The following is a 7,952-nucleotide window of genomic DNA, read 5'->3' as shown; positions in this document are numbered from 1 at the left end:
CATCGGTACAGTAAATCCTGTTAGAGTGTGTGAAGTTGTCTGCCCACATGTGATTAATAAATGTGTTAACACTTTACGACACATTGTATTGTAAATTTTCTCATTTCCTCCTGACACAGCCCCTCCTCGTCCTTCAAAGACTACCTGTAACTTCCCAGTAACCTGCAGCTGAGTCATCAAACAGCCCTTTCCAAAAAAGCTACCCTTAAAAAACATCAACCTCATTCTGTAACATTTTTCCCCAAGGTGAACATTTTACCTTTCTTCAAATGAGCAAATTCTACTAAATCTCTGGGCTTCTTCTGGAAGCAACAGCAAAGGGAAACACGTACATCTGTGGTATTACCCAGTGCTCACTTTTAGTCCCGGAAGATCTGAAGGGAATGTCTTTAAGCCCGTGCTGCCTGAGGGGTAACTGGTAATTTTTTAGATCACCTGTAGTGATTTTAAACATGTCATGTAAGCAAACAGATGATAGTGTAGCTTCTTGTTGCAACATGCTCTGTTGTCAAAATCTTTTCTTAGCTGATCTCCAGGTACATTTTGGGCTATGGAGGGTTCCTGACACAGGTGTTTAAATTGACATGAGCTGAAATTCAGTGAATCTGCAGATGTAAAACGCAGCTGGAAGAAGGCTGCAGATCCTGAAATCTTCTTGCACTACCAATCCTGTGAAGTAACCTGCTCAGGAGCAGGGGCCAGTGCTGGCCACAACACATGCCACTTTGAATCACTCAGCATCTGCGAACTGGGTGTATGAGAGACAAAACTCAACCGACTGCAACACAGATTACATGATTAGCTAACGATTAACCTATTCCTCACTAGCTATTTTATTTCCTGTCACTGAATACAGCCAGTGCCTTTAGGTTATTTCCCTGGCTGTTAATTCATGGCACATTCCCATGCTGCGCTCACTCATTAGTGGCTGCTAATCCCCCCCCCCCCGCCCCCCCGAATTCCCAAATATGAATCATGCTCTTTCTACCACTCTAGTACCCTTCTCAACCAGGAAAATGGCAATTTTCCAGGAGAAAAGCAAGTTCTGGAACAGAGTGAAGTAATGGTAAGAGAAGTCTCCAAATTGGTGTGAGGTCATTGAAGTGAAGAAAAACAAAAAGCCCATTGTACAGCAAGCACGAACGAGAGCTCACAACCCCCACGCTTTGTCTCAAGGGCAACGCTACTGAGAACTGGGGTTGATCAAGAGAGCACAAGTCCTGCAGGAGAACACGTACTGCCAGGAGAGAGTATCATCTGTGCTGCCTGCATCCACCCTGAACTGGGCCAGAGACAAGTTCTGCGTAGCACAGTGTGTTATTTAGGGTCCCTCCAGCCTGGGGTACCCAAGCAGACATGCTTCAATGTGGCTGGACTTTCAGCAAATGGAGTCAGCAGAGGAGCGGCTGCAATAAAGGAAAGCGATGTCACCTTGCACACCAGGGAGAGGATGGATCAGTGGTGAGCTGGGGACACCACATGCTTAGTTTATGTTTTGCCTCAAATTTTCTGGTGACCTCAGGAGAGCCATTTCCTTGCACACACGCCATAAAATTCAAGACGTGATTCCAGACACACTTGCCTCATGCTATCTCTTACAATGAATGCGATCTCCAGCATCACACTCAATATTATGAATTGTTTTCCCTCCCAGAACATCTGCTGGCAACACCTCCATCAGAGCTGTACGCCACAGGTGCGGGGCTGGTTTGTAAATGCCCCGTGCTGTGGAGAGATGCTGATGGGCCCATTCCGTGAAAAGGGAGAAGTCATCCCTGCAGAAACACAGCTTGCCCTCAGTCGCCCTTCAGACAGCACCGTCACGAGGAAACGTTAGGTGATGCTCCCCCTTCCCTGTGGGGAACTGGCTCTGCCCAGTTGTGTGCTGCTTACAGAGAGCTGCACCGAGCAGGGCCTACAGAAACCACCTCAAATGGATTCATCCAGCACTTCAGGCCTCATCAGGGGACATGCTAATATTTACAAGGGTACTTGTTTGCTCGTGCTCCCTTTGTCAGTGCAGGGGCTAGAAAGAGAGTGTACTGAATCCTCAGCAGAAGGCCTTAACCACAGGACCGTCTGCCTCCAGGTTTGGGGTGCTGACAATGTAACCTGAGATGCACTGAGGGCTTTTTTGGTTTGTTTCCCAGGGATGAACAGCCGTCCTATGTACGTGTCTTGCCGTAGCCAGCCGCTTCCCTCCTGCAGCCCGGCCAGCAGGTTGCTGCGAGGAACTTGGAGTGCGCCGGGCAGTTCCTAGAAATGCCACTGGAATTTCCGATGTTCCCTTTGGCCCCTTATCATTTTCTGATTTATTGCATCATTTAAAGAAAAGGAGAGGCCAGCCAAGGTTGATGCAAATCTTTCATTCAGCAAAAGCACCTTAAGTGAAACTGCGTCTCCGCACTGTAGCAGCGAGGACACTCAGCGGCCAGGAGCCCTTTGCTGCTAACAGCTGCTCAGGGGCTCAGCCCTCCCACTTCCATCTTACAGCAGGACCAGCTCTTGGGGCCGCCAAGCCACTGCGGTGGGAGCAGGGCTGGACTTGCAGCAGTGTCTGGGCACATTGAATTTTCCGTCCTGGGGTGCCTGGGCCACTTTGTGACAGAGACCTGGTTTCCTTTATAACCCAGCACCGGAGGGTGAAGAAGTTAAGCAGTCAGTGAGAGTGCTAAAATCCTATCGGCAGTGCTAATCTTGTGTTTTAAAATGCTGAATGTTGCTATTATCATCACTGAGGAGTTGCTCCAGAGCTCTAGTCACAGGCTGCCAGCCCAGGGGTCTCTTCCCCAAAGAACTCAACACCTTTGCCACCAAAGAGCAAATCCTCTGCATGGGACCAGAGCCTCGGCCTGCAAGGTCTCCTTAGATACCCCCCCCCCCCCCAATTCGGTTCAGTTCTTCCATCACGGCGAGGAAACAGAGTTGACAAAACTGATTAAAGAAGATAAGAGCCAAGTCCGGCAAGCGGTTGCCAGGTGGCCAGAGAACTGATGAGCCGCCCGCACGCCTGCTCCGCTTTGGCCCTGATGCTCGCAGTGACAGAGGCCGTCAATGCTGATCCTGCCAGACAAACTGCTGCTGCGTAATGCAGTTTTAAGCGTATATAATCCCGGGCAGCACTGTACAATAATTACACCCTTTTTAATTGTCAGCTGAAAATCTGAGACATCTGATGCCATGAACACTAAGGATGCTGTAACCTCGTTCAGCAGTATTGGCCAAATAGCGAGAGATGGAGACTGTCTTTCCAGGACCCTGCTTCTGTTTTAGCTCTGCTCTTGACAACATCTGTCTGGGACCACCACGGCATGGTGCAGGCCTGTCTCCAATGGCCCTGGGACCTGGAAAAACCACATGCACATACACAAAAACCAAACCCACAACAAAAACCCCAAGCGAAAAGGATTCTGACCTTTCTCCACATGGCAGAAGTTCCTTGTAAAAGTGAAATCCTCGAGCCCTTGCTCCAGCAGAGAAAAACACATCAATCTAAGCTTCCATCTCTTATAATCCCAGAAGAAAAATGAGACAAAGGGGAAAAAGCTTGGAAGAGTTAGAGCATATACCTTATCTGCCCTTACTGTTCTGTGAGAAGCACTGAACTATTAGTTGTATGCTATGAAACCCATTTGGAAAGGCCCACCACATGTTTGCATTTCTCAGACATGTCCTTTCCCACCTGAAAACGTTGTTCTGGCAGACTGAAAGGATCTTGTACATTTGTCCATGATTTCTGGGCACTTGACCATCCCAAATCTGTGCATGGACCAGCTCCAGTGCTCTGTGAAGCATCAGTCCCAGCATGCCTGTGCTGCAGAGAGGGTCTGTGCAGACACGTGAAAACCAGCAAAGCACAGCAGCCGCAGGCTGTGAGCACGGGGACACGTGCACTGACCAGTTTCCATACAAATAGTCCTGGCTGGGGAACCCCCATTTGAAACTCCCAGCTCTCAAGTCTCTGACACGAGAGGTAAATTTGGTGAAGCAGTCATTTGAGGAACTGGCCAGCGATGCGGGTGGAGCGCGCAGGGATGGAGAGGAAAGCAGATGGCATGCAGCTGGGCTGGCTGAGTGCAGCTGCGAATGCCCACTGCTGCTCTGCTCACACCAGTGCTGCAGGACAGAAGAGCGCTATGGGTTTTGCACAGCAGAATGGGCATCAAAATGCCACAGAACATCCTCCTGAAACCCAGCTGACCACAGTGGTCATCACCAAGCTATATCCATTTTTTTTCTGTGTCTCTAAGTTTTCCCATGACATCTGTTTCTGTCTGTGCCTATAAAACACAGCATAAAGCCATGGTTTAGGCCCCCCCAAAGGCTGTTGGAAGGATACTACCACCATCTGCCATGAAGGCGGCACAATTTTTTCACCTAGGAGGAGCCCATGTTTTCAAGTACTTGCTCTTCAGCAGCCCCTATGGATCAGTTGCATACTCCACACCAGGATGCGTTTTGCCAAGATAACCTCATTTACATGATCAATGCCCTTAAACTGATTAGATACCCCATGGAAATTCTATCCTTCTGCTCTCCAATTTGCCCCTCTTCTATTTTATTCACTGTCCAAAGCCCATGTAATTCTTCACAGATCTCATTTTGCTTCCAAGCAAATGTCCTTGTGCTCCTATTTTTAAGAATAAAGGTGAATTCTGGCAGCTTAACGTTTCTGAGAAATCCCCCTTTGTGGAAAGGTAGCTGGGGGTGGGGGGAGAACAGAGAGGAAGGAAAACTGAGTCATGAGAATAGCTATAAACAGCAAGAGGGACTGGGGGAAGGAAAAGATCAAGCCAAAGACAGTAAAACTGGAGTTCTGTGCTGTAAATACATTTTTGTGATATTTGGTGATTCAAAAAAGAAAACCAGCTGGCATCAGACAAGTGGCAGTAGCACCTGCTTGTCAAGGCCAGCTAAAGCATTGAAATAACTCAGAGTAAATATGTGTCCGCTCTCTCTGGCATCATCATGAAACATCCACCACCACTCTGTGGTCCGGGCACCCTGGGGGTTCCCATCCATTTCTCTTTGTCTTGTTCAGGTCCTGTAAATGGCACTCGTTGCTGCTGGCGATCGCAAGGCTGGGAATAGCGCAGGGGTGTTTTGGCATTGCAGCAAGGAGATGATGGGAGGACAACTGCACCTGCAGGAGGTCGTGGTTACCGCTCTTCTCCGTGCAGGGGACCCATGTGCTGCTGCATCCCCAGGGGCTGTGGCACCCTGTGGTAACGTCCAAGAAGGGTAAAGAAAAGAAAAGTAGCAGCTTCAAGGCGTACCTGGTGGTGCGATCTGAGACGTAGTTCTTCATCTCAGTGAGTGGCCACCCTGTGCGATGGGCTCCTGCTCGCCTCTGCCCCATCGTGTTTGTTCCTGGTGCTTCCTGACGAACAGCCCGGGGTCACAGCCAAATCTGCAGCAAAGGTAAGACGTTTGCTGTCTCCAGCAGGCGTAGGAATCAGGCTGCTTGTTTGAATGAACATCTCAGGAGCAAACTGGAAGGCACCAGACTGGGACATGAGACCCCAAACACCTGCTGTGTGACTGAAGTCACTGACCATTCACTTCTGTCGCTGTGTAATTCCCTAATTGATGAAGCATCACATTTCTGCCCCCCAGGGCTGCCGGTCCCTGCCCCAGCGATGCCGTGGGATGCTGCTCTCCCCCGTCCAGCCGTGGGCCCCGCTCACACTCTCCCGGCAGAAGAGCTGGGAGGAATGAGCTGGGAGGAATGAGCTGAGCTGTGGGTGACCCTGGGGTGTTAGAGAAAAACCAGGCTCCCGCTGTGCTGCAGAGCTCAGTTCCTCAGACGGTCGCTGGGTAGCAGCACAAAGAGCTTAATCTCAGCTTTACCTCCCTTGTTCAGGAAATAGATGCGACCGAGAGCAGGGCAGAGCGCCAAGCAAATAACACTGCTTCAGTAACAAGTGAAATCCAACCTGTCTTTCTCTGCTTGAGGAAGCCCTGCTGGGATAAATGTCCCAATCCATCTCTTCCCTAAAACAGGAGCTGAAAAGTGGGTTAGATCCTGCAGCTGGCAACACTGTGTTTGGAGGCTCTGCTAGGAGCTGACAAATGACCAGAGCGATCAGAAAAAATAAATTTTGCTTCTCACAACAGAGTTCACTGGAATCAGTGACTCTGCACGGAGGAAGGTAGTGGGCAGCCGGGATGGGTTGGGGGGCTGCAGGAGTCGGTACCTGCAGAACCTCACGGCAGCCCCAATCTTGCTGAACTCAGTTCCAAAGTCACCCTGGTTTGTGTTTGTGGCCTTGGGTCACCTTTTCCTGCTCGTATCTTTTTCCCTGAGATGGTGAATTTTTTTCCTCTTTCATCCTTAACAACCAATACAACATACAGAAGGAAAAGTGAATAAAGTTAAATTCAAATGCCAAATAGGAAAGCTTAGAAGTTTTAAAAAACTGTTTGTTTTATGTAAGCACTTATTGGAAACTGGCACAAACAAGTCACTATCTGCTCTGAGATACCAGAGCAGATGTGACAGAGTGGAAAAGCCTCTTCCCTGCCAAAGTATTTGCTGGAGATTCGATAACAAGGTGCCGTTGTACAACAGCGGGTAAAGGTTCAGAGTAGAAGGGGGAACCAGAGAAGACATCCAGGCGGTGCACGGCCCTGCCGCTGCAGGCTACCGCTCCTCCGCTGAAGCTCCTGCCTGCAGAGAGCGGGGAGAGCTGGGTTAGATTCAGTGGGAAGGCAGGTAGCTCTTCTGTGCTGTTTTCCTTAGCTGCAAACAGTGACAGCCTCTCCTCTCCCTTCGTTTCTGTTAGTGCTGTAAGCTCCTTCTAGCTTTTCTATGCACTTCTGGGGAAAGCATTAAATTCAGCACTCCAAATGCATCATTATCATCTGAACCAATATGTGAAACTTAGGTCCGAGAGCTCCAATTCCTAATATTTGTACTGAGAAACTTTCAATGATCCCTGTGAATTTCAGTCATCCCTGTCCTATTTCCCCCAGATGCTAATACTGTGGGGTTTTTTTACAAACACAGTTGAGCTGGAATGGTAACAAATTGAATACAATTTCAAATTGCATCATTTCACTACAAATCCTGAAGACATAAAGCAGCCTATGCCCCACCCTTGAAAGAGATGCTCTTTTATGTGTTTGGATTCTGAAATGAGAAGCAGCTGGTTTGCTGTAGCTAAGGGAGGATGGGAAAATTTGAGCTGCATTCTCTTGTTCTCAAAGCTCACCTGCTTTTTGTACCCTACCAAAGAAAACTCACTGAAAATTCTTCAATAGACAGAAAACACATGAAGGCAATAACTGCACCTTTAGCCTAACGTGGTAACAAGTCTCTCATGTAATCCCCCTAAAAAACACAGTGTCAGTAAAAATCAATCCCAAGTTACTTGAAGGATGTATAGTCACACTATTTTATAAACCAAGCAAAGTTAAATGTCAGTTTATCTTAATACCTTTACTAAGCACATATGAGTAGACAGGTTTGATCAGGTAAGAGAAAAGCTTTACCCATCCCAATGACATCCCAGCTCCTTTCTCCACTCCACGTTACTATCAATCATTATTTCACATCAAGGTTTAAAAAGAAACCCAGCACCTTGACACTCCCTTTAACTGTCCATATGCTTTTATTTTGCAATAATTGCAAAATTAAATTCTGGGACTTGCTTTCCCAGCAGCGTTCTCAGTGGCAACCATGAGCCACGAGTGCACGTAGCAGCTTTTATTTACCCCAGCCAGCCTGCAACCCACTGCCGGAGTCAGCACAGTGAGCACAGTGAGGAGGAGCTGCTCTCCTCCTCTCCCCTTTCCAAACAGCGTTGCTTTTAGCTCATTTATCTGCCTCTTGGGGCGATATGTAATCAGAGCAGGAGTCCTGACGGGAAATACAAAGTGATTCTTTAGAGCGGTTGGCTTTGAAAACCATTCTGGGCAGTGATGAAGCAAGCGTTAGAGCTGCCCCTTCC

Source organism: Balearica regulorum, chromosome 7 (genome assembly GCF_011004875.1).
Source record: "Balearica regulorum gibbericeps isolate bBalReg1 chromosome 7, bBalReg1.pri, whole genome shotgun sequence".
Lineage (NCBI taxonomy): Eukaryota > Metazoa > Chordata > Aves > Gruiformes > Gruidae > Balearica > Balearica regulorum.
The sequence above is the reverse complement of the archived record's forward strand: the minus strand, read 5'-3'. Positions refer to the sequence as shown.